This window comes from Phyllostomus discolor, chromosome 4 (genome assembly GCF_004126475.2).
Source record: "Phyllostomus discolor isolate MPI-MPIP mPhyDis1 chromosome 4, mPhyDis1.pri.v3, whole genome shotgun sequence".
Taxonomy (NCBI): domain Eukaryota; kingdom Metazoa; phylum Chordata; class Mammalia; order Chiroptera; family Phyllostomidae; genus Phyllostomus; species Phyllostomus discolor.
In genome coordinates, this window is record NC_040906.2 from 4,140,111 (window position 1) to 4,166,600 (window position 26,490).

At 56.5% G+C, this 26,490-nt stretch overlaps 1 protein-coding gene and 1 long non-coding RNA gene across 3 annotated transcripts in view; one reads left to right on the forward strand and one right to left on the reverse strand.

Annotated features, from left to right (window-relative positions):
* The window catches only part of INPP5D (inositol polyphosphate-5-phosphatase D), a 107,456-nt gene that overhangs the window by 65,649 nt on the left and 15,317 nt on the right, over window positions 1–26,490 (reverse strand). The gene's annotated exons all lie outside the window — the stretch shown is intronic.
* Window positions 12,911–13,242, forward strand: LOC118499965. Its single transcript, XR_004902484.1, has 2 exons — window positions 12,911–12,970; window positions 13,172–13,242. It is a non-coding gene; the product is annotated as an uncharacterized LOC118499965 (long non-coding RNA).

Sequence of the window (26,490 nt, forward strand, 5' to 3'; positions counted from 1 at the left end):
CCTGGAAACCCCACACCGGGGCTTGAGCTGGGGAGGCACAGCGTGGGGAGAGGGGCCAGGACGGAGCTGGAATCAGAGCCGCTGGCCAGAGGTGGGGACGCGCCAGGGAGAGGCCATGAGTGACAGAGCACCGGGGAGGGGGACGCCGGGCCTCTGGCTTTGCTGAGCGATGGTGGCAGGAAGGCCCCCTGAGCTCCAGAAATCCCTCTTCAGCCATGTGACCCGGAACGGACCCCAGAACACGTCTCCTTAGAACCAGCTCTTCCTTTTCCCTTCTTCTCTTTTTCTTATAAAACACACTTATTGGTTTGCTTCCTCCCCCTGAACGGCCTTAGGTGGCCAGGGCCGATGGGGCTGTGGGGCTGGGGCCAAGGAGGGGGTCAGCAGGCGGAGGAGGGTGTGGCAGGGGCAGGAAGCGGTAGGGGCCTGAGCAGCCAGCCGCCGGCCCTGGAGCAGCAGGGTGGGCCCCTGGGCCAGGGATAAAACCCTCGGGGCCACGGGTTTCTCGGGGTCAGAGAAAGGACTTGGGCCTCAGTCAAGTGTCTGCAGAGTCGCGGCAGCAGGGGAAGCCCCAGAGCGAATGCAGGGTTTTACTCTCCATAGGTAACACTGACGTGTGAGCGTGCGAGTGAGTGTGTGCGCGTGTGGGCACGTCTCCCGGTTCTGTCCGCCCCGGCCCAGCCGCAGTGAGGAGCTGCACGCCTAAACGCCACTCTGCACCGGGAGAACCAGCTTCCTGGGGGACGCGGCTGACTCCAGGCCCCGGGCGGGGGAGGCATTACGTGGGTCCGGAACACCCGTTGCCCCAGAAAGTAGGGAAACGCCCCAAAATGAGGAGGGCGTGCGAAAAGGACCCGGGAGCCAGGAGACGGCAGCACGGATGGGCGAGAGGACCGTGTGGCACAGTGTGAGCATCCGCGTGAGCAGGAAAAACAATCACAACCCACCGAGTAAAATACGGACTCGTGAGTCTGCACTGAGGTCGGTGAGCGGGAAGGGGCACTCCTCACGGTAAAGGCCGGCGGCAACCGTCACCCGGCGACGGCCGTAGTCACCGCTGGCAACCGTCACGTTCATGACTGGCTCGGGCAGGAGCCCGCAGACGCTGGAGACGCCACAGCTGGCGGCAGGGCGAGTCTCAGGGGACGGGGTATCGGCACAGTCCTGCGGACACCCCTGGGCGCCCCAGGTCGAGAGGCGGCCCACAAAGGCACCAGCCTCTTCTCCTCAGACACGCCAAGGTCAGGAGAGGCAAGGAGCTGAGATGTGACAATGACACGTAAGGTGTGACCCTGGCTTGAACTTCGGGGTCAGAGCCAGGAGGTGACCTATAATATATAAGTGCTGAGTCCGGCACAAATAACGCCCCTCTTTAATACGCTGGTGATCTGTACCAAAGCTTTCAAGACAAAATCATAAGCATGTAGTTTGGTAACATACCAATATCACACTCACGCACACCATGTGACGTTTTAGGCGAAGCGTTCACATGGCTGTCCGTCTCGTGCGAGACACTCGTGTCCCGACCAACCACGCTCAGCCTCGCTGCCTCCACCAGCCCCCGGGGAACACGTTTATATGCCGCTATGCAGGTGTTATCAGGACAACTGGAGAAACGGGGACACGGCCAGGGGACAAGACGGCGGCGTTTCATCAGCGTTAACGCTCTGATTTTGACGGTTGATTTTGACGGTCCTTCCAACTGTGGTTGTGTAGGAGAGACTAGTTTCCACGCAGGAGAAACACAGGGACGTGTTTAGGGAGGCGGGGCATTGCCAGCGGCTAACTCTCCCGTAATCCACAAACACAAACAGACAAAGAGTCACGCTGCAACCGAGTGAGCAACACGGTTAGTGCACGGACACACGGACTTCGGGCCCTGGAGGGGAGGGGGCGCGGGGGAGGGGCGGGGGGCTCTCTGTGTCAGCTTTGAAAATGTTTTGTAATTCTGAAACGATTTCCAAGATAAAGAGTTAGAAAGAAAAAGACAGTCAGGCCTTAATCTGCACGGCAGTTACGTGTAAACACTTTTCTGAGCTGTACATGGCAATACAAAAGGTTTTCTAAAAATTAGCTCGTGAAGCCGAGCTTGTTGAGTGACTATGTGTGAGCGCACACACGTGTGCCCAGAGGGGAGAGGGGTTTCACAGGCAGCTTGTGTAAAAGCATCAGGTTTGGGGTGTTTTTTTTAATTGTACAAACGTATTCCTGGTCTACAGCCTTCTGGAGGTTCCTGTGCAAAAGTAACATCCTGGAAGCATCGGTGTCGCTCAGATCCCTGCAACAACGCTCGTGTGCAGAAAACGGAAAGACTAGGGTGGGGTGAGGGCACACCGCAGCCCCACAACAGCCACAAGGTGGGTGCAGCCTCGGGGTGGGTGTGCACGCTCGGGAGACTGACCAGAGCGGGGGCAGCACCCACTGGGACCACTGGAGCTGGGGAGGAGGTCGGGTGCCACTGGGGCACTGGTGTGGCAGAGCTGGGCTCCTGCAGAGGTGCCATCCAGGGAGGAGAGAGCAGGTTTGCTTTGTGACTGGGAGGAGGGGGAGCCTGGGAGGGTGGGAAGCCAGGGGACTGGGGTAGATGTTGACACATCTTCAGTTCTTTTCCAGGACCCCTGAACTTGATGTAGGTTCTGGGGTGAATGAGAGACAGACGGAAACCTGTGGCATGGACTTTGGGGGAGCAGAAGCTGGCAGGCCGGTGGACAGGGCTTTTGGTGCCTGGCACAGAGCCCCGGGCGGGGCAGGGACAGGGACCCTGGTGCTCTCATGGTGCCCAGGGGCAATGTCAAGTGTCTTCCAGGGTCTTGCCTGCCGCGGCCCCGCACCAGCAGCAGGGGACACAGGAGAAAAGAATGGTGTTCTCTGTGGCTCCTGCAGCTGGCCGGCCAGTGGAGGGCACACAGAGGGGTCTCCCTGGATGTCCCAGAATATTCGAGGGACCTTTTGAAGGCGTCGCTCTCTGGCAGCCAGGCTGCAGGGTGCTGGAGCTGCCGTGTCTGGTAAACAGGTTCACGGGCTGAGGGCTGGGAGCTGTGGATGGCATCTGGCAGGCAGAAGAGGGGGTGGGGAAGGGGGCCTCTCCAGGGGCAGGGTACAGGGGCCTCCACCACTCCTCAGACCTTGCTCTAAATCCTGCAAATCCATCCCTCAGGACACAAGACAGGTCGTGGTGGCAAGGACCCAGCTCTTGCCGTGTCCCGTGCAGGGGCAGCGGGAGGGTCCCTCTCAGGGGTCTCCCGGAGCCTCTCTGCTCTTCCCAGCTGGGGACCCCACGCCCCGGATGGGAGCAACTGGAGCTGGGCCAGCTCTGCTAGGTAGGCAATTGAATCTAAATTATATCTAATGTCACCGGGGAGTGCCACCGCCCAGGGCACAGCTGAGGAAACTGAGTCTCAGCAACACGAAGCAGCCGGCCTGGGGGGTCAGGGGCATCGCCAGAAGAGCAGGAACTCGGGGGATGTTTCCCGATAAGAAAGAGGATGTGGGTGGGGACGCGTGACTTTCCAGCCAGACAGGAGGCGGGGCACCGGGCCCGGCAGCTGCCGGCTTGGCTCGGAGGGAGCCAGGGGGTTGGAGACCCTCCCAAAGGCTCGGGCCCCCAGCGGTTCAGGGGAGGTGGGGCCGTGTGACACCCTGCACATGGGAGAAGCTCGTTTCCTGGGAGGCGGCCCGCCTGCCCTCTGAGCAGTGGGGGCTGGCGGGGGCGGTGGAGAGGCTGGCGTTTGCTGTCTGTGGGCACCATCCTGTCTCCGCTGGGGTCCCCAAACCACGTGTCGGGGAGCTGGAAGAGGGTGAAAGAGGACGCCAGGCTCATTCAGAGCCTCGCTGGTGCACAGGGGAGCGCCGTGGCGGCTCTGGGAGGGGGAGTGGGACTTAGAGGAAGGGAAGTGGGACCTGCCAAGCCTGTCCAGCGCCCCGCCCACCCGCTGTCACCGGGGGGCCATCCGTGCTCTGAGCCCCCTGCCGGCTGCCCACGGGGCCCTTCCCACCCAGGTCTGGGGGACCTGGCACCGGCGGGGTGGGCTCTGTCTTCCACTCTGCTGGCAGGCTGGGGTCTCCCACCGGCCCCCACTTCCGGAAACTCAGCTCTTCGGCTTCTCACCCGCCTGTTTTGGGCACGCTTCCCGGGACAGCTCCGTGTGGGCTTCATACTCATTTCTAAACCCATGTCCTTCCCAGACTCTCAGAGCTGAAGCCCGGTCCTTGCCCCGCCCCCTGGCCCCCACCAGCCCCTCCAGCCGCACTCCCACTGGGGAGACCTCCACGCCAGGCTGACGGCCGTGGGCTTGTTCCCTCTCTCACCCGTCGGCAGGGATCCCCGGGGACGCCGAGCTGGCCAAGCCCCAAGTCTCTGCCTTTCACCTGCTACCTGTGCAGTGGGAGGGAGTCCTGAGCTTTCCTCAAAGACTAAGAAGTCTGCAAAGGGCTTTGAACCTCTGACATCAAAGGAGCTGCAGGCTGGAGGGGAGGCTGGGAACTCGCCCCTCAGCTGGTACTGAAATGACAGGCTTGAGAGGCCTGGCTGGGGTTGCTGGGGGCGTTGCACCGTCACTGCCAGGGGGGCAGGGCGTGGCCATGCCTGGCTGCCAGCCCGGGGTCTAGGTGTTTAGACAGTGCAGCCCTCGCCTGGGGCCCTCCAGCCCCCAGTGAAGACCCCGGGAGAGGACGGAGGCTTTGTGAGGGGTCACAGCTGACAGCCGGAGTCTGTGCAGCACACCCAGCAGCAGAGTGGGGCTGCCAGCTGACTACAGAAAAGGTTCCCGTGCTCTCTCCAAGAGCCGGCAGGCACAGAAGCCAGAGAGGGGGGCGGGGATCCGCCCTGCTCGAGAGTACGCAGCCACACCCTCCTCACGGCACCTCGTGACCTCTTGCCCTCAAGTGTGAAGAATTCACATCTTTGTACCCGCTGAGGACGGGCTTGGCCGTGAGACTTGCTTTGACCAATGCGATGTGGGCGCAAGTGCCAGTTCTAAATTCCTGCCTCAGTGGGCACTGTGGTTTCTGCTTGCCCCTCCTGGGCCCCTGTGACCTGCCCTGTGACCTCACCCTCTGGCCCTTCGGTGCGGTCCGAGAGTAAAGGCACGAGGAGCAGACCTGGGCTGGACCGGAGACCCGGGGTCCAGGAGAGCCCGGCCCAGCTCAGCCAGCCGCGGCTGACCCGCAGACCCAGGAGAAGAAAGCGAACATTTGTGGTGAACTCCTGAGACGTTTGCATGCTTGTTACACGGCAAATGCTGACAAACACAAATCTCAAGGGAAGAATGAAATTTTCCTGAGGCTTCCTCTACTGCAACTTCATGACATAATTGTTTCCATTCGCCCGCAAGCAAGCTGAAGCTTCAAGAGATGAGGTAACTTGCCCGGTGCCCTGCAACTTGTTTACCACCAGGACTCGCCACAAAGGACAAAGCTCCAAGTTCCGTGTCCTCGCTCCCAGCATGTCTGCCCTCTGGCCTCGCAGAGGCCGCCCTTCTCCTATCTCTCCCTCTGCGTGAGGCTGCAGGCCCCTCTGGGCCCTGTCGTCTTTCCGACAAGCCCAAGGCCCACTGTGGCCCCTGGAGGTCCTGTCCCCATGGCACCCTCCACTGCCTGGCCCTGCCTGTCAAAGCCGTGACCTAGGACCAGCTCCCAGTCCACCTTCTGCACCTGAGCAGGGCTGGAGGAAACCAGAGGAGCCGGGGGGCTCACTGAGCCGGCGGGCACCCCCCATGCAGTCCCTAGTACGAACCTCCCCCCCGCGTGCCACCCCTGGGGCTCGGCCACGGGCACTCAGCAGGGACCCACACAGACCCCGGCCGTGCCCGCAGTCTAGCAGAGAAACAAGACATGAGACCATAAACAGCGAAGTAAAGAATGACACCGTGCAGTCGCTGCGTGGGGGAGACAAGACCTCGCAGGTTATTATACCACGGACTTCGCCGGGTGGGTCCCGGGGATTACTTGTCAAAGAGGCAACAGTTAAACTGAGATGTGGGGGGTGGTGGCAGCTGGGCAGACAGGGAGCGAGGGCAATACCACAGCAGGCAGAGGGAGCAGCTTCTGTCAAGCGTGGGTGTTCATGTAAGTGTGTGGTTGCAGTCAGGGCCTTATATGGAATGCTGCTGGGGTCACGCCCAGTTCCTCTAGATCCCGCGGCTGCCCTGGGGTCCCAATCCTGCCTCTTCCGGGAGCTCTGTGCTTTGCTGCCAAAGGCTGCAACCTGTGACCTGGGGTGACTCCCTTGGGTGCTGGAGCCACCGCATTCATAAGGAGGCCCAGGAGAGACTGGGGAATTCCGGGTCCAGCCAGGTAGCCCACTCGTGCCTGGAGGGCAGGTGCAAAAAACCAGCTCTTCGCCTTGATGCGGGATGCACCCTAAGGTGCAGTCACATTACAGGGCTCCCTGGAGGATCAGGCTGGCTCTGAGATTTCACCCAAAAGGGCACGTTTGCTCGACCTCTCCCTGTCTGACTGGTTCTCCTGGAAACCTCTCTGTAGTGAATTACTGGTTCCCAAGCCCAGGGTCTGCTTCTGGGAGGACTTGACCTGTGATGTGCAATTCCCACATCAATCCTTTTCCTTGTGCCTCCTGAGCTCCCCGCAACAGCTGTCCTAAGGATTTGCCTGCAGGCCCTGAAACCAGGCCCTTCGCCAAGAGCAAAGACTCTGGAACCCCCACTTTACGGAGAAATTGATCAGATGGGATCAGGCTTGGAGTCCTTAGCTTCCTCTCCCTATCCCTCCCCAACCGTGGCTACGCAGGAGGACCACCACCACGCGACCCTTCTCCATGCCTCCCCTGCCCTCTGCCCCCTGCCCAGGGCTCAGCACACACCCTGCCTCAACTTCTGCACAAACCAGTTCATAACCCTCCCTGGTAGCCTCGGGCCCAGGGAGTCCCTGAGCCCGTGAGAGGGGAGAACAGACGCCCCAAATGAGACTGGATACACACAAAACCTGCATGTAGGTGACGACAAGCATCCTGTATTTACCTACACGCTGAGAATGAATGGATGAAAAGACGAATATTCTCCACATATCCAAACAACCCGACCCGAGTTTCAGCGGGCCCTCCCATTTCACAAACGAGGAAACTGAGGCTCAGAAGGCCCGGACGTCTCGCCCTGGACATGGCAGCTGCAGGGCTCCGGGTCGTTCACCGTCAGCTCTGGGTCCCCGGACTCCAAAGGAGGCCGCCTTCCACCTTCTCTGCCCGTGTTCTGGCACCTCGGTGCCAGGCAAGTGCCTATTTTCAGCTCCCTCTGAAGGACCTTATTTAGTAATGGATACTATATATTTAAAAGCCTTCTCTCCTCCCATTCCTCCCTTAATGGCTGTGTTTTATAAAGAATCCCAGGAGTGCAGACCAGCGTACTCATTCTGCTGAGCAATTAGACACAATGTATCCTTGTGACCCAGCAATTTCACCCCTGGGCGTGTGCCCCACTGGGCCAGCTACATGGATGGCCATCACAGATTTGAGGTGGCAGAGGTCTGGAGGGAGACGGGGTGCCCATGGCTGGGCAGCGGACAGGTGAGACAGCGGACAGGTGCGGTGTGCTCAAGGTGTACAGGGGTGTTACTCGGCAGCCGGAAACAAAGACTGGAAGTGTGCGCAGCCACGTGGAAGGATCTTTAAAAGATCCTTTGATGCAGGAAGGAGAAAGCAGAGTGAAAGCCATGAAATCACTTCAGTGAATTAAAAATGCAGGTATACAAAAATCATAATAAGCATTTTAAAAGAACATACTCAAATAAAAAGACATCGCTCAATCGGTGGCTTGTACCGGGAGGGCAATGCAAGTGCCCTGTGGGTCAGAGGGGTTAAACCCGTGTGTAAAGACCTCGCTTTGTAGTGAGAAGGCACCGTGGTTTTGCTCACGTGGCCCAGTTGCAGAAGATGGGTTCTTCACTTTGTTCTGACCTGTCCAATTTGACCTGAATTACCAAAATCTTTGGTGACTCAGTTTCTTCCCTGGTCAAGGGTGGAGGAAAGACTGGGCAAGGGGAAGTAACGTTTAGTTAGCAAGCAGCACCATTCATAAATATGAGCAGAAAACCTGAAACTTGGCGTGAGTGGAGCAGGCAGGGTGTGAGACACTAGGGAGACGTGGGGACTGCAGCACACTGGAGAAATGTCCCTTTAAAGGGGTCAGCTTCCACTTAGCTCCAGTTTTATCCCCATGGGGTAACAGAGGCCTAGAATTGTCAGAATTTCAGAATGTTCAAGAGAAGGTAAAAAAGCCAGATTCTCAGATAACATCTCAAGATTTTTTTGGTGCTTGCAACTAACTTTTTAAAAGCCCGTGTCAGCTACAAATTCAAATCTTAGCGCCACCACCAAAGGGCTGTGCAACCTGGAGTGTGGTATTTGACTTTCTCAGGCTAAGCCAATTTCCTTGTCCATGAACGCTGATTCTAAGGCCAGCTCTGCCCAGAGTTTAAATGAGCTCATTCAAGTCCAGGGCATGGCTCTCAGTCAGAAAGGGTCCCTGCCATCACGGAGCACCTGCTGCGTGTTGAGTATGCTAATGTATTATCGACCCTTATTTTGCAGATTAAGAACATTGATGCTCAGAGGAGTGGAAAATGAGGTAGAAGAAGAGTCAGGTGTGGAAAAAATCTTCGCCAAATGCGATAAAAGGAGTGGGGAAAACGGAATTGAAATAACGGACAAGGAAGGGTTGGGGGATTTAAAAGCCTCTGAGTCAAACAGAAGCGATTATTAATCTGCCTGACTGCTAACGAGCTGCCGGGGTCTCTAATAAAGACACCGGCAGTCCCTGCAGCATGCAGACCCCCCCCACCAGGCCTCCCCCCGGGGGGGCAGCAGCACCTGTGAGCTTCTAACACCCAGGCCAGTGGGAGCTGCTGCTGCTGCCACTGGCTCATGCCAGCTTCTGCCAACCTGTCCTGGCCCCAAACCCAACTTTTCCGGAACACCCAGTGCTGGTTCTTAAATGTGGCCACCACGGTGGGGCCATGGCGAGAGTATTTACACCACAGAAAGTGGCAACCACAGCCCATCGGGCCTTGCTCTCTTCCCTAGGGAACTGGTTGTCAAAACACCCCCTCCCCCAGGCAAAATCGTCCCTCCGAGTCCTAAAGGCCTGCTCCTGTCCCCACGCCCTTCTCTCCGCAGGGCCCCCGTCTGCAGAAGCAACACCGGTCAGGAAAAAATTCCGTTGACGCAAGCTGGTTAGTGATTCATTGCGGGGAATGAGGAGGGGGTTGCTGTTTGGTTCGGGAAAACGCTTTTTCACTGAGCGATAACAAAATCCTAGATCGAAACGGGAAGCTTCCCGCCTGCCTGCACGGGCAGGTGGCAATTGCCTGAGACCACGAGAAGCTGAAAAGGGAGCACAGCCAAGTGTTCTGGCTGGCAAGCTGGTGTGACAGATGCGAGTGGCCCAGCTGCCCAGCAGGGCTCCCCCTCGACCTCCAGGGGAGAGCGGTGCAGGGCAGGTTATCAGCAGTGGATGGGCGGCTTCTGGGAAGCACGTGCCCTGCAGAGGAACCGAGAGTCACCGTTTGCAGGCTCCTGCTGCTCGGAGGAAGTGATAACGGCGCTGCTCTCATGGGACCGAAACCCTGGCAGCAGAGGGGAGTGCCTACACCTGCTCGAAGGGTCCTGGCCTCATCCCCCGGGAGGAGGAGGAGGAGGAGGAGGAGGAGGAGTCCGGGTGAGGGAGCTCAGCCACAGGGTGCTCAAGACTGGGCGAGGAGCGAGGAGCGGAGAGGGAGGGGGCGGGCTGGCTGAGGGCGCCCGGGAAGCTGCGGCTTTCACAATGGGTATGCTGGTTCTTCCACAGTTTACCGTTTAGGGTGCACTGTGCCCACCCCAGGCAGGATCCTGGATGAGGTTACTGAGCGTGGTTTGTAAGGTGTGCCGAAACGAATAGCCATCCTAGGAACTAGCAGGAGCTCACGGGGCACAGGCCACATCGGGTGAACCTGTTTTTTTAAAAATTTTATTTACATAGTAGAAGGTCCATGTATGTTGGCTAGCCTGGTGAATCGGATCGTTTATGGCACATGATTGAAATTACTGCTCAGCTGCCTACAGAGGCCAGGCAGCTGATGTAAACCAGTGGAACGAGATGGGAGCGAGGCAGTAGGGGGAGGTGGGGACTGTGGCACATCGAAGACAAATGCCTCATTGAAACAAGGCAGTTTCCACTCAACTCTGTCCCATCACCATGGGGTCCTATAGGTTACCAGACGTTGAACTTTTTCCAGGGCAGCTGAAAATTCAGAATATTATGTAAAATCTCTGAATTTTAAGAAATCCTTTTAACTGGTTCATAATTTTGAAAAAAAAATGTCATGCAAACAGAACACCAGATCCAACACAGGAGCTACACGTTTGTGATCTTTTGTTATAAAATACAAAATCTCAGTAAAGCATTTTTGTGTAGGAACCACGTGGCCGGACACGGCCGGGATGAGAACGCCTCCCACCAGCCTGGATGTAGGTTTCTGGCGCTGACGGGTTCTCCCTCTCCCACCTGTGACTCGGCTTCGGCTCCAGGAGGTGGACTCACCCGTGTGTGGCTGCCACAAGCTAGGGGCATCTCAGATACTCTGGGCGACAGGCAGAGAGCCAAAGCGAAACGGAGCTCAACAACCAGGAGTGACAGGGTAGCCTCGAGAGAAGGCCCTGTCCCTGGCCATCCGCGTCCCGGCCACTCCGCCGCTGCAGGGAGGACCACTCCGCCGCGCCAGGGAGGGCGCCGTTTACTGATGCGCGCCTCCTGGCGCACTCATTTCACTCCGTGCTTTGGTTGCATCCGCCTCGCAGAGCGGAAGCATCTTCTGCATCAGAAACAAGAAAACAAGCGCCAGCGCCTCGGACCCCATCACAGCGCCACGGACCCCATCACAGCGCCACGGACTGCATCACTGGACCACGGTGCCAGCCAGCGCGGAACAAACCAACACTTACCCTCTCTCCCCAAATCACCACATTGAGAAGAAACAAATCTATCATTATTTGCAGACCACAAGGTCATTGTACCTAGAGAAGCCAGAATACATTTAAAAAAAAAAAAAAAAAAAGATGAAAAGTGGTGAGATAACTCAGAAAGATAGGTAAGAGTGCCTCCCCAAACCATGACTTTCTCAGATACCAACACAAGCCGATTAGAAAACGTTGTGAATTCTGTTTGCCGAAGTTGCTAAAAGTACTCCACACCCAGGAACCGGGCGGATGCAAGGATTTTATGGGGCCCTGGCTGGGCTGCTCAGCTGGTTCGAGCGCCTTCCTGGTACACCAAGGTTGCAGGTTCGATCCCTGGTCAGGGCACCACGAGAACAGCCAACGAATGCATAAATGAATGACAATCGATGTCTCTCTCTCTCCACCCCCTTCTTCTCACTTTAAAAATCAATAAATAAAAATTAAAAAACAACGATATGAAGAAAATTTAAGACCTACAAAAGAATGCCCCAATCAATTGAGAGCAATGCCATGTTCTCCAATACTACAGAGCTCAATCCTATAAAAATATGCGTGACCACCCTGACTGGCGTAGCTCAGTGGATTGAGCTCCGGCTGCGAACCAAAGTGTTGCAGGTTCGATTCCCAGTCAGGGCACATGCCTGGGTTGCAGGCCATGGCCCTCAGCAACCGCACATTGATGTTTCTCTCTCTCTTTCTCTTTCTCTCTCCCTTCCCTCTCTAAAAAATAAATAAATAAAATCTTTAAAAATATATATGCATGATCTTCTAATTAACCCACAAACTCCATGTAATTACATAACAATTCCACTGTAGCCCTGACCGGTGTGGCTCAGTGGGTTGGCCGTCATCCCGCAAAGCGAAAGGTCGCCGTTTTGATTCCCAGTCAGGGCACATGCCTGGGTTGTGGGGTCGATTCCCGGTCTGAGTGTGTGTGAGGGGCAGCCGACGGGTGTTTCTCTCCCTTCCTGTATCCCTCCTTTCCCCTCTCTCTAAACATAAATACATAAAATCTTCAAAAAGATTCCAACTGTCATGTTTAGGGCACTGCTTTACAAACGGACTATAAAATTCCCCCGGAAGAGAGAATGCATGGAAACCAGCGAGGAGTGAAGGGAACAATAACTAGGGTCAGGTCTTCGGGGTGGGAGCAGACGCGGCGACGCCCCAGGAGGGCGGCAGGACGGACCCGGGGCCGGGAAGGGTCTCCGGTTCGTGGAGCAGAGCGCGTCCACAATCGGACTGGGGCTGCGTGGGAATGTAGCATGCGGCCTGATGGCATTGTGAATCAATGGGAAAAGGATGGACTGTTGAATGTGGAATATCTACGGCATGGCTAATTTTCCCTGGATAAATAATAATTGAGATGCGTGACTCACAAAACCCAGAACCCATAAATAAAAACACTTGACTCTAGAAAAGTTGTAAACTGCCACATGACAGATGAACCATAAACAAATCTCCTTGAAAGTGACAGACTGCGAGAAAATATTTATAGCATAAGTAACCAAAAAATTAACGTGCCAAACATATGAAGAGCTTTTTTGGAAAAATCAGATTTTTTAAAAGGGGAAGCCAACGGACAAGGAAGGTAAGGAGGCAATTCGCAGGTAAAGAAACACCAGTGGCCAATGCACGCATGACAAGTTCATCCTCGTTTCTACGGAGGGGGGTGTGGCGTCAAGTACTGGGCTCCTGCATTTCGCCCCACCGTTGGGTGGAAATCACACCGATCGTGTCGGTTAGGAGCCGATGTGGGGACGCGGTGGGTGCCGAGGGACACCGGGGGGTGACGATCATTGCAGGGGCTTGGGCGGGGTGGTGGGACGGCGCCTGCGGTAAACACCTGCCTCCCTGCAGCCCAGTGACGGGTGGCCTGGAAGATAGCAGGGGCGCACACGAACCTTGCTTGTTGCAGTAACAAGGGAGGGGGAAAAGGGAAAATTGTCTAAGTGTCCACCTGGAGCAGGACGGTGAACTGCTTGTGTGACAGTTAAGCACAAAGTTAAAACATGACTGTTAAAAGTCTAAAGTTACCCTGGCTGGAGTAGCTCAGTGGATGGAGCGTGGGCTGTGAACCAAAGTGTCGCAGGTTCGATTCCCAGTCAGGGTACATGCCTGGGTTGCAGGCTACGACCCCTAGCAACCGCACATTGATGTTTCTCTCTCTCTCTTTCTCCCTCCCTTCCCTCTCTAAAAATAAATAAATAAAATCTTTAAAAAAAGTCTATAATTTATAATGCTCTGTTGTATATTTGAAAGTCCCTAAAAGAGTCCTGAAAGTTCTCGTCACGAGAGAAAAACACGGGTGATGACGTGGCCCTGGGTGTTAACCAGACCTCCTGTGCTGATCGGTTCCCCATAGTCCCTATAGCACATCACCGCCCTGTACACTCAACACCCATACATTCTGTGTCCGCTACATCTCAATTGAAAAATGAAATGAAATGGTCTTCTTCCCGCCCCTCCAGGAAAGCACAGAGCAGAGCGACCCGACTCGGAAAGACCCGAAAGACGGGTGGCTGTGGAGAGAGAGGAAGTTGCAGGGCCCTGTGTCCGGCTCACTTGAAATACGCGTATTCCCACAGGTCCAGGTCTCTCTGTAAGCGCAGGCAGGAGGGGGCGCGGGCTGGTGAGGGCGGGGGCAGGCTTTCACTCTCTACTCCCTGCGCTTCTGTGCTGTGCGGACGCTTTTAAAAAGCACATTCATCTCTCACTTTGGCTGAAAAGCCAAAAATAAAAGAGGAAAACGAGAAAGAAAGTAAACAGGCGAAACTGTTGCGAGCACAGCTGCCGACCTCCCAGAAGGGGCCTGGCCTGGGCGCCCATCATGTCACTCTGCCCCACAGGGAGCACCCCCGGCCGGCCTGCCTGGGGGGAGGGGGGAGGTGCCGCTACCCTACTCCTGTGGTTGTGCCATCCCCTCCCCCCACTGCAAACCAGAGCTTTAAATAACAACAGATTTTTTTTTAAAACAGACAAAAGAGAAATCACCCCCAACACCCAGTTTTTACCTTGGGGGATTTAAATTTAACACATACGCTTTTCCCAGAGGGGAATGGGGAATAAAAGGTAATTTTTATGAAACTAATTTTAAATTATTATTACGTGGGTATGGCCGCTTATTCTGGAGAGACGAAAATGTTCAGGAAGGGAACGTACTAAATGCCGCGGGTCGTTCATTTTAAAATGGTTACTTTGATGCTGTATGAATTTCACCTCCATTAAAAACAATCCCCATGGCAAGCAAGGCTCCCTGCCGTCCGCAGGGCGGAGTCCAAACTCCCAGCCCCTCACCCAAGCCCTTTTCAAACGGGGTCAAAGGCTCATTCCCAACTTTGTCTGCTGGAGCTCCGCGCCGGGACCTCAAACTCCAGCAACCTTATCCCTACGATGTCTGAATCCCATTTCCTGTTATAATAATTCTTAAAGAAAGACAAGGTCTGAAATGTGAAGCAGAAAAAGTTATTGTATAAGTTATAGCTCAGCCATGGTTCAAAAAAACTCAAACGGTCCGGAAAGGGTGTGCATTGGAAAGCAGAAGGGTGCCCCCTCGGGTAACCCCCACTGTCCCCCACGGTTATGGGCTTCTCGGACACCTTCCCTGTCACTCTGACGCACGGGCAACCTTGTGTCCACACTTTCCCCTAACAAACAAAACCCCTGCAGACTCTCAGGCTGCAGCGTCATCCCACCGCCTCGCCCGTGTTTTAACGCAGTGCTTATTTTGGCGGGTGTGCATTTATTTGTTACGTTTTCCTGTTCAATTACAGGCGACATCCAACATCCCTCGGTCTCAGTTTTAGGCGCGCGGCAGCGTGGTTAGGCAGTCATGTTCTCCCCACGACAACTTTTCCTCTAAAACTTGGAGATGTTTCCAGTTTATGGCACGCAGCTTTGCCCTAATTTTCTCCACAGTTGCTGCAGCTTCCATCGGCCAGATCCCAGTCCACGTAACAGTTTCCTATTAATCACGTTTAGGCTCCTCATTGGTGCTGGCTGGTCCCTGCTTGCAGGAGGCCGCAGTGAAGGCTCCGGAACGGATGATCTCAGCCCTTGTGACCTGCCGGACGCATTCCTGGGGGGCGCTCAGCTCGGGGGCCCAGGCGCCACAGATGGGCATGCATGTTGGCAGTTTGCCCTCTGGAGCGGTCGCCCCCGTGGGTGCTCCCTCCCTCCGCGTGTGTGAGCCTCGCTGCCTCTCGCCCCACTTCCATGAGCACACAGGTCGCCGGAAGGGCTCGTGTGAGTGCCGACTCTGAATCCGTGCGTCTGGGCCCCGACTCTCAGCACGTATGACAGGCCCCGCCCCCGCCCCCACCCCCGCCCCCGGGGCCGCGGACCACACTCTGCGTCCCCAGACCCCAGAGCAGCGCCCTGCAGCGGGAAAATGACGGGGGTGTCACATGTGAGTGAAAATGTTCTCGGAGCCACATTTTTAAAAGTTTTAAAAAGTCAGGTGCAATGAACTTGGTGAATATATTTTATGTAATCCGATATATCTGAAATATTAGGATTTTAATCTGCAATTAAAAATGAAGCTGTATCTTTCTCCTCCTCCTCTGTACCAAGTCTTTGCAGCCTGGTGTGTTTCTGACCCTTCCCACACCTCGCGTCACGCTCGCTGTACCCCAAGTGCCCGGTGGCCGAGGGGGCCGGGGCTGCCGCACCGCCCGGCTCTCGCGCATTGCTGAGTTCTGCCGGGGCCCTCGGCCTGACGCCGCCCGGGGACTGACGGTGCAAGGAGCTCTGCGCGGCCTAGGGCTCCGAGCAATGATGCTGTTGTTAATATCGTTACTCCTACCTGTTTCTAGGCAACGTTCCCAATAGCTGTGTTTCACATTAAAAAACGTTGAGATACCATTGCCACGTACTATTGCATCAGCTTCAGGCGCACGACCTAACGATCTGATATTCATGTACAGCGGGAGAATCGCCACCGGACGTCTAGGTGACACCCACGGCCACGCCGTGGCACAATATCGCCTCTCGGGATGAGAACGCGCAAGACCGACTCTCTCCACGACGTTCAGATACACAACACAGTATATCATTCACGACAGTCACCACGCCGCGCCTCACGCCCCGGGACCATTTCTTTTGTTGCTGGAGGTTCGAATCCGTGGGCCACCTCCACCCACCGACTTTGAAAGGGAGTCACAGCGCCCCCAGAATGGGGTCAAGTTCGTGCTCGCCGACCGGCCGGCAATGCACTTGGGGAATTTCGGCAGGTCCTCGCTGCCCCAGACATCCGAGGGCCGCTGGCCTGTGCAGACGCCTCCCAGAGCGCCCCGGTGCTCAACAGAAAGCCTCCCAGACTATTTTTAAGATGGTGAAAACCTCACCGGCTCTGAAGTTAAATTTGTGCTGACAAGGTCCTGAGAAGCAAGGCGTGTTTCGGCAGTGGGCGGGGGTGGGGGGGGGGTTAGTTCTGTTTTGTATTTTCGATTTGAACTTCCTCACCCTTGCTGACTGCCTTCCTGAGAGAAAAAGCAGAAACGACAAAGATTGATCTGCAGTCATCCTTCCTAATATATATATATATATTTTTTTTTAAAAAGAAAGGAAGAGAGACGCGTTAGCCGGGAGGGTAATTCGGCGGCCGCGCCGGGCTGCGCGCAGAGTGGGCCCGCGGCGGCGCTCAGGCCGGAAGTGGGCCCGGTTCCCCATTTCTCTCCGGACTTGCTGTTTGATCTTTCTGCTCCTTCCTGTGTAACCATTTTCATCACGGGGTCGAAATTTGTTCACCCAGGCCGGCAGGAATACACCCTTGTAGGTGCAGGGCAGGGGGCAGGGCTGAGGGGTGCAGAGGGGTGGGGGCGGGGAGGGCACAGAGGAGAGCCTCCTTGGGCACCCGGGGGCCGGAGCCAGTCCTGGCCCCGAGGCTCCGCGGCCTGGCTCAACCCGGACCGAAGAGGAGGTGGCGGGTGGGGGGGTGGGGGTGCTGCTGGGAGTCTCTACATCCCCCTCCCCCTCCAACATTCAGCATTTGCTTCCTTCGAGAGCCATCTTCCCAAGCCGACGCACACAGCAGAAACAGGCAGGGACCCGCGGCGCAGACTGACAGCTGTCAGAGGGGAGGGGGGAGGGGGACTGGATGAACGAAGGGGGAGGGATGAGCCGAAGAACATGACAACACGAAAAAAATTAATAAATAAAAGAGCCGTTTCCCTCTGACACATGCAGGGAGGGAAGCTCGTCTTCTCCTTTGCTGTTTCCATTTCTCCTTTTCTCTCCCCCAGACCAAGGCGATAGCAGCGCCTCCCCTCCCAGACCGGACCCACAGACCGTGGGGCGCGGCGGACACAGACCGTGCTGACTGCCGCACGGGCTCCCCGATACCCCAGCCCCGAGCTGATCGGCTTTCCGAGGCCCACGCAGTTCCCGCAGGGCCCGAACAGGAGCCTCCTCCGTGCCCCCTCCGCAGGAGCCTACGGGGATATTTTTATCCTTAATTACATAGCCCCGTGATGCCTTCCAGCAGCTTGCTTCTTTTCTTTTCTTGAAACCTCTCCCGAGGTCGTCTGGCAGAGACAGCAGTGACAGCTGGCAGGCAAACTCCGAGTCCCCCGGCAGGGGGGAACAGCCTCGGGGGCGAGGAAGCCTGGGGCAGCCCCCTATGAACGGTGCAGCTCGCCCCCAAACTCTCCCGCTGCCCTCACTTCACCCCGGCCCTGTCCCTGCTGCAGTCACTGTGCCCGACCCCGCAGAGCTGAGCCGAAGACAACACAGCCACTCTGGACAGCCCCCCTCCTAAGCCTTGGCCGATGTCACTGTTCCAGAAGGAGTCGTAGCATCTTGGAGCAACAAGGCGTTTGGAGGGCTCCTGTCCACTGCCCTCCATTCAGAGGCAAAGAAAGGGAGGCCTTTCCCCCCTCGCTCACATTACAGATTTATCCCTCCCTTCTGCCATTTAGCCAATGTTTACTGAGCACCTACTGTGTGCCAGGTGCTCTTGTAGGGGCCGCAGATACAGTGGTGAGCAACACTGACAAGGCCTTAGCTCCCTGGGGCCTTCCACGCTTACGGCGGAGACGGATGACAGAAGATTGAGTCGATACATAACAGGCGTTGCCGTGGTGGGCGGAGCAATGACCCACCTCAAAGACCGTTGTAACCTGGTCCCTGGGACTTTCCTACACGGCCGGTCACAAGGAGTGGGGGCACCGAGGTGAAGAGGGAACTGAAGGTGCTGACGCACCGACCTGGAGATAGGGAGAGCACCCTGAATTATGTCGGTGGGCCCGCTCTAACCCCGAGGGCCCCTCGCAAGGGAAAGAGGGAAGCGGAGAGTCAGGGCCAGAGAGACGGCCTGGTAAGGAGCTCTGAGCACCGTCACCGGCTCTGAAGACGGAGACGGGCATCCCTCGGGACCCAAGGAATGCAGGCGGCCCCTCACCGCTGGAAAAGGCAAGAAAACAGACTTGCCCTGAGCCTCCGGAGAGGATCCCAGTCCTGCTGGCACCTGATCTAACCAGGGCGACCCACGGGGGACTTTCGACCCCCAGAATTGTAAGACGATGCTTTTGTGTTGTTTTTATTTTAGAAAGTTTTTAAAAGATTTTATTTATTTATTTTTAGAGCGAGGAGAAGGGAGGAAGAAAGAGAGGGAGAGAAACACTGATGCACGAGAGAAACATCAATCCATTGCCTCTCACTGGGCTGTGGACCGAACCCACCACCCAGGCATGTGCCCTGACCGGGAATCGAACAGGCAACCTTCTGCCTTGCAGTACAACGCCTAACCAACAGAGCCACACCGGTCAGGGCTGTGCTGTTTTTAAACCACTATACGTGTGGTAATTTGCTACAGTGGCAAAGGGAAACCAAATGTCATGGCAGACAGTGCTCATGGCCGTGAAGAAAACTAAACAGGCGTGTCATGGAGAATGACTGCGGGGCGGGGCGGGGCGGGGCATGACTTTCGTTCGATGGGGAGGCCTGGGAGTCAGCCACAGGGTGACCTGGGGGTCAGAGCCCTCGGCAGGGGTCAGAGCAAGTGCAGAGATCCTGGGGCAGGGGGCAGTTTCAAGTTCATGGGGGGAACTACCTCGTCAATGCCTTCTCAGGAAGAGAGAGCCGTTCTCCTGTCTGGTCCCCCTCATGGCCAATGGCCTTCCTTGCAGACTCCTGAGGAACCCTTAAATCAACCTGTTTGCATGCCTGGTTCCCTCCTTAAAGCCTGGGACCGTGTCCTCACGTTCTGCCCTGGTCCCAGGATGAGGGGCTAAGGCCTCTCCTTAGAGTCTGCAGAGTGAACATTTGTTAGGGACACTGTATTTTATTCTTTTTAAGGTTTTGTCAGTTATTTATTTACTTACTTATTTTTAGAGCAAGGAGAAGGGAGGGAGAAGGAGAGGGAGGGACACTTGGATCCACTGCCTCTCGTTAGTTCCCCAACTGGGGACCTGGCCTGCCAGCCAGGCACGTGCCCCGACTGGGAATCAACCCGGCGACCTTTCACCTTGCAAATGGTGCCCAGCCCACTGAGCCACACTGGTCAGGCAGAGACACCGGATTTTAGAAAACATATTTCTTCATTTCAGAATTTCGGAACCTTTTCCCCTGTGCCACGTACGGCCAAGAGACAGGCAGACCCTGGGATGGGCCGCCAGCCTCCCAGGGAACCGCTGGGAATGGAGGGGCTTTGGGAACCCCCACTCTCTTCTGGTGAATCTCTTTGTACAAACGACCAACCGATCGCCTCTACTTCAGACTCTACAGATCGGGGCTCACGGTGAACAACGGTAATAACCGCTTGTCTTCGGTGTCCCCATGGAATGTCCCTCGGGGCAAGGACCGTGTCTGTGAGGGTGAGGACCGTACCACCAGGGCCCAGCTGCTGTTTGCTGAGTGACTGAACGGATGGGCAGGCGGCTGTGGGAACCTCTGGGCTAAGTCGTGCTGCCCTGCAGGGGGCACGGTCAGTAGACACAGCGGTGACCCTGGCTGGACCTGGCTTAAGAGCAGGGCCATCGGAGCCTCATTCCTGGAGGCTGATGGCCCAAAGGCCGTGCAGCTCGCAGCTGGGCCCGCAGCTGGTCCCACAGCTGGGCCCACCCTCCTGCAGCCGGGGAAGCAAAGGCCAGTAGCCAGACACGACAGCAGCATCGGACTCAACATGGCATTCACCGTCTAGCCCGGGGGCCCAGGCTGCTGGGCACCTCGGTGACTGAGCCAAGGAGGGGAGGTGTCATCTGACCCTTAAGCCGCAGCACGGCCGGTCAAATGACATCTGTAGTCGGTCACTGACTAGTTGTGTGAACCCAGCAAACCGTGTGACCCCATCTGAGCCTGAGCTCCCTTGTATTTCAGGTGAGAATGATGACAATGCGTCCTTCACAGGACTCCGTTAAACCTCATAGGGCCAGGGTCTAGCTGCTGATAGGGCTCCGTACGTGAGAGCAGTGAAGAGAAGGGGTGACGAGGTAGGTCCCAGGCTTGGGGCCCTCCCTGGGGCCCCTCTGGCACCCTTGAGGTCTCTCTCACGGCTGCCTCCCTGGGCACGAGCCCCTGCCCCGACGCCTGCCTTCAAAGCTGGGGGGACATGGGCCCGATGAAAAGGCACGTGCAGCCCTGGCTGGCATAGCTCAGTGGATTGAGCACGGGCTGCAAACCAAAGCATCGCAGGTTCAATTCCCAGTCAGGGCACATGCCTGGGTTGCAGGCCACGGCCCCCAGCAACCGCCCATTGATGTTTCTCTCTCTCTCTCTTTCTCCCTCCCTTCCCTCTCTAAAAGTAAATAAATAAAATCTTAAAAATAAAAAGAAAAGGCACGTGCATCAACTGTGACCCAATTCTTCCCTGAGCCATGTGTCAGACGCTGCCCTGCGTATGCTTCACGGAAACCACCGCTCTGGTCCCGGGAACCCCCTGATGTGAGAAGAACTGGCGCTGTCCCGATGTTTCGGAGGGGAAAGGAGTCCCTGAAAATGCTGTGCAGGAACTCGGGAACCAGGCTGGGGAGCAGGGGACATCCTCCCGGGGACGTGCAAAAAGGCAAAGCCTCTAGGACACGGGAGCCAAGCCCGCAAGGAAGACAGCAGAGAGCAGGACCAGTTACAGAGGGCGACCGGCCACGTGCGTGAGGTGGGCTGCCCCCCAGGGAAAAAGGCGATGTCGGAATTGAAGCCCACGGTGGAGGGAGTGACGGCAAAACTGAGACTGCGGGCCAGAGCGCCCGGCGAGGGACGCAGAGGACGTCGGCCAAAGGGTGGGAGCAGGGCCACGAGCTGGCAGACATGGCAGCCATGGGAGACCCGGGGAGAATGCACACCGTGACCAAGGACAGCAAGCCATGACTTTAAACTCAACACGCAGCGCTTTCTACCGGGCCGGCCAACCTGCCTGTTACTCTGTTTCTGTAAAACAAGACACACTTTTCGTTTTCGCCAGTAACTTTATCGATTCGGCTACTTTGAGTGTGTTGGCTGTCTCTTGCTATCGGCTTCCAGCGGGGACAGGCCAGGGTGTGGCTGAACACCTTCCGACTTTTGGCCGCAGTGTCAGGGGCACGGAGAAGCGTTTGCAAACCGCTTCTGACACGTTCGATCAGTCACAGCACCTTCTCCGTACACAGCACAAATAATGAATAGCACGCTAAAAATGTTGTATATCTTCCATGTTCAGGGTTGAAATGGCTGCACAAAAATTTACCAACTTTGATTTTTTTTTAAATGCACACCGATAGGACAGGTGTCACGGTACAATCTAACAAAACTGTTTCGAATGAAGTTAAAGACAACTAAGCACTACTGGAGCCATCTTACCGAAAAAAAACATAATGGACTTTTCACCCAACCCAATAACTTCTTATGGGGGCAGCAGAATCATTGAATCATTCAGTAAGTATTCATTGAGTGCCCACCATACACCCAGAACCGTTCTGGGGCAGAGAGTAAACAGTAGTATTAAGTGCATAAAGTCAGGTGGTTAAGAATAAATGCCCACGGGGTAGTCCAAACCTTCACACATTAGGATACTTTGAGCTGCAAGTATCAGAAAACCCTAATTCAGCTACTTGAACAAAAAAGGAATCAAGTCCCTCACAAACAGGAAGTCCGGGGACAGCGCCTCGCCCAGGCCGGTTCATTCCGTTCGGATAATTCAGTGGCATCGTGGAGGACGCAGGTTCATTCCACCTTCCTGCTCTGCCCGCTGCACACTGGCCTCGCTCTCCGGCCACCCGCCCGCCCTCCTGACTGCAAGACGGCGGCGGCGGCAGCCCCAGCGATCGCGTCCTAGGCCAGCTTCCAAAGGTGGACAAGGGACCATGTCATCCAAGACCAACAGACCTCCACCAGAGGCCCCGCAGAATTCCCCCGTCACATCTCACGGGTCACAGCGGCCTCCTCGCCCCGTGCCTAAACCCACCAGCCACAGCCGGTGCGGACCCCAGGGGAGATCTGCTTTGGGCGCCAAACAGGAAACGGGCCCAGGTCCTGGGGCGAGGTGGACCAGGGACGAGATGACCAAGTGAGGGCTGGGGGGGAGGGGAGAGAGTCAAGGCCGCCATTGGGAGGCAGAGGTGGCACCCGGGGACCAGAAGGACATGTGCACAAAGACAGAGGGAAGGAAGACCCAAGAAGGACCCGAGGGCCGAAGAAAGACCCCAGTTTGCAAAGCAAACAGGCTGAACACCTTCCAGGAATGACAGGGGCAGAAAAGAATCACCCCTGGACCCCAGCCCCCCCCCCCCCCCCCCCCCCCCCCCCCGCCCGGCTTCCGAGCAGAAAAGGGGAAAAACCGGCTCCCTGCCATGGAAACGGCACCAGCCTGGCGCTGGCGCTCCGATCTGGGGCTGTTCGCGTCGTCACTCAGGTTCTCGAGGCAGCGGAAGGACACCTGGGTGGGGTCTGAGGGACGGCCTGGCTCCCAGGGAGTTTATCTCCACCCGGTTCCCTCTTGAGTGTGAAGGCGGAGACGGGAAGCCGTTTGGAGACAGCCAGAAGTCTTGGGCCGCAGACCTGCCTGTGTCCGCAGCAGGCCGCAGGATAAGATAAATAAAATAAAATATAAAATAAAATAAAGTAAGTAAAATAAAATAAGTACAATAAAATTAAAAACAAAATAAAACAAAAATAAAATAAATATAAAAAATAAATAAAATATAAAAAAAAAAAAAAAAATAAAAATAAAATAAAGTAAAAATTAAATTAAATTAAAAAAGAAATTAAAAAGTAAAATAAATAGAAAATAAAATAAAGTAAAATAAAATAAAATAATAAAAAATAAAATAAAGTAAAATAAAAATTAAAAATAAAATAAAAAATAACATTAAAATAAAATATAAAAATAAAATAAAATATAAAATAAAATAAATCAAAAATAAAATAAAATATAAAAATAAAAATAAGTACAATAAAATTAAAGTAAGATAAAATAAAATAATACCATAATAAAATAAAATAAAATAAAATATAAAAAAGTACAATTAACTTAAACATAAACCTACAATAAATCAACTAACATAAAATAATAAAATAAATAAAAATAAAATAAAATAAAAAATATAAAAAATAAAATAAATAATAAAATAAAAATGCAGACACCGGAAGTGGCAGTCACGGACGGCATCAGGGACAGCTGGGCCACCAGGGACCCCCCGCCAGGCCCCCTGCCCCCGCCACGCCCTGCAGCCCTGCGTGGCCACCCTGGCCCTGCGTGGCGTCTGTCGCCCGAGCCTCTCCCGTCCCCTCTTGTGCAACGCCAGGAAGTGTGCGCGAGCACCACATCCTCCCCACGGCGGCTCCGGCGGAGCCTGCGCCTCACTCGGTGACCACTGGCACAGTCACAGCTGCCACGCTCTTCCTGAGCTTCATAACAATGGCTGAGCCGTTTACCCGCCGCCGGAGCCTTGTGACGGAACGGCCCGCAGAAAGTTGTTTTCTCGTCTCTCTCTGGAAGCCACACTGCCCAGAGCGACGTAACAGCCACCGTCAGGGGACAGGAACTGAGTCACGAGTGGCTCACCCGAGTGGCTCGCGCCTCGGGGCTGGGTGTCATAGTCAGGGGTGGGGGTGGGGACGCCGAGAGTGTGAGTCAGAGAGTCTCACCCCCTCCCCCGACCCCACTGGGGGTAAAGCCTGTGCAGAGAGGGTCCTGTCTTCACTCCAACAGTCAGAGCCCTGGCTGCTCTGTTCTTCTGGGTCGGAAGGATGTCGGGGGAAAACCCGGGGTGGGAGGCTGGTAGGAATGGAGCCTCGGTGACTCAGCGGGGAGGGGGCCCACTTCTCAGAGGGCCCCACTCTCAGGGACTGAGACCCTGGGTATGGGGCGGCCAGTTCGGGGACAGGCCTGCAGGCCGCTTCGCCAGCCCCGAGGCCTCCCTTCGACCACCCTCCCGCTGGCCCATCGGGGCTGCAAACTATCCTCCGTCTCCCGGGGAAGAAAGTCATTTTAACGGGCAGCGGGAGCGCGACAGCTGGTCCTGGACTCGGCACTCCTGCGTGCGGTCACTGCCCTGTTCCGGGTCAGGGAAGAGGTCGGGTTTGACAAGCAACCCTGTCTCCACCCCCCCCCCCCCCACCGTGCGGGACGCTCAGGCCCGAGGGCTGCCTTTCTGGCCTCACCCGGACCGCAGGGCACTGCCACCCCCACGGACAGGCTGCTCATGTCCCGTCTCGGCCTCCGGGCTGGAAGGTTCTCCAGGCCTGAGGATCGAGGCAGCTGCCAAACAACAGCTTCACGCCGCCCCACGCTGCCCAGGCCACGGAGGCGCAGAAACCCGCAGCGCAGGGTGCGAGGGAGCGTGAGGGCCACAGAGTCTGCCGCCCCAGGTGCGGCCACCTCGAATCCTCCAGAGCACCGCCCGCCCCCTCCTCCCGCCCCCACCCCCACACCCCTTTCCATCTCTCTGTCAGCGCTGCCCCTGACCCTCATGACCCTCACGCACTCCCCTCCTCCCTCGTCTCCGTTCACTTCTTCTTCCTCTCTGACTTTCCTCTGCCCCCCCTCCTCTGTATTTCCCACTGCTCTTTCCTTCCCCCTCTCCATTGCCTCTCTCCCCCTCTCTCTCCATCCCAGGTTCCCCCATTGCTCCTTCCCCTCACCTGCGCACGCAGCAGACCCCACGTACACGGGTTAGCAGACGTGATGGTTTGCTGGACGCCTGCTCTTTGTTGCGGACAACCAAGACAGCAGCCCCGCATGCCGACCACCCACCTGCACTGGGTCTGTCACACGGGCTCAGGGAGGCACATGCGTGACTGCCACTTTCCGGCGGAGTTGCCACCTCACGCAAGGCCACACACACAGCTGGCAGCATCTGGAACTGCCCCAGCTGGGCGCTCAGGGGTCTGTCTCGGTTCCAGGTCCCTACCAGCTTACTACAAGGGCCGATGCCCCCGTGGTCAAATGTCACCTTCACCGTGGGAAGGACAAGGGGCCCCTCTCCTTGACAGGCTACGTTGCCCTACCTCCCTGCGCTCCTGGGGCAGAGTGCGTGCGCCCTTCCCCAGGGGACCCAACACCCGGCCAGGTGCAGACACCCCTGCGGGGAGGCCTGGAGGCCTGGTGTGGGCTCCACCACCTCCTGCAGGCCTCCGCTCCATCCATCCTTAAAGCAGGGTTTGCCTGCAGTCAGTGTACGGCTTTCCCACCCACCTCTGATTGTTCGTAGATCTGCGAAGGTAGAACGAGAATAAAGTCACCGAGGGTCAGGACCCTGCTCTTCCTGACCGAAAAGGGGGAACCCCCTTGCGCGGAGGCCGCTCTGCAGAGCTCGAGGGTGCAGGATACGGCGGCGGCTTCTCGGTTCTCACCGGGCCGGGCCGGGTGGGAAGCCCCCGTGAGAGAGCGGAGGTAATTAACATAAGAAAGCGACGAAAGCCTTGGGTGCCGCACTTGGCAGCGGTTCAGGCCGCTGGGTTCTTTCTTATCTGGGGAGCCGCGTTGTCTTTGGTGGCCCTCGCAGACTCGGATGTGAGGGATGAGTTATTTAGAAACTGGCTCAGCTGAGAAAACGGTACGAGGTTTCGTCTCAACAAGAAAAGAGGAACTGGGGTCGGCACCACCGGCGGCCCCGGCGAAGCGCCCTCCGACCTCTGTCTCGCTGTGGCCCTGCTGCCATCTGCTTCGGGGAGAAATCCGCTCTCCTTACTTCAGGGGGGTGCTGTGTTTTTACAGGACGGTGCACCTCGGCGGGGACGCTTCCTCGGGAGACCCAGGCCCCACAGCTCCCTGTGCCTGGTTACTCGGGGTCGGCCACCGAGGCGGTCACAGACCCAGTGCCGGGGTGAGGGGCAGACACGCCCCACAGGGCCACAGCTCTCGCAGGGAACCTGCCTGCCCGTCACCCTGGCTGAGTGTGGGCCTCAAGGAACAACGCTCGGTCCCCACAGCTCGACCCCCAGGGCTAGGGGGCGGGCGGGCACCTGCTACAAGCTAGCCTGTTTGTACGCAGACCCGTGGCCTCCACGTGGCCCACGCAGAAAAAGCCGTTGGGGGTTTGCCAACCAGCCTCCCCCTGGGGACGGGGAACCGAGAAGTGAGTCTGCTAGCCGGAGAGGAGAAGATGCACAGAGCACCCGCCCCGCGCCCTCCG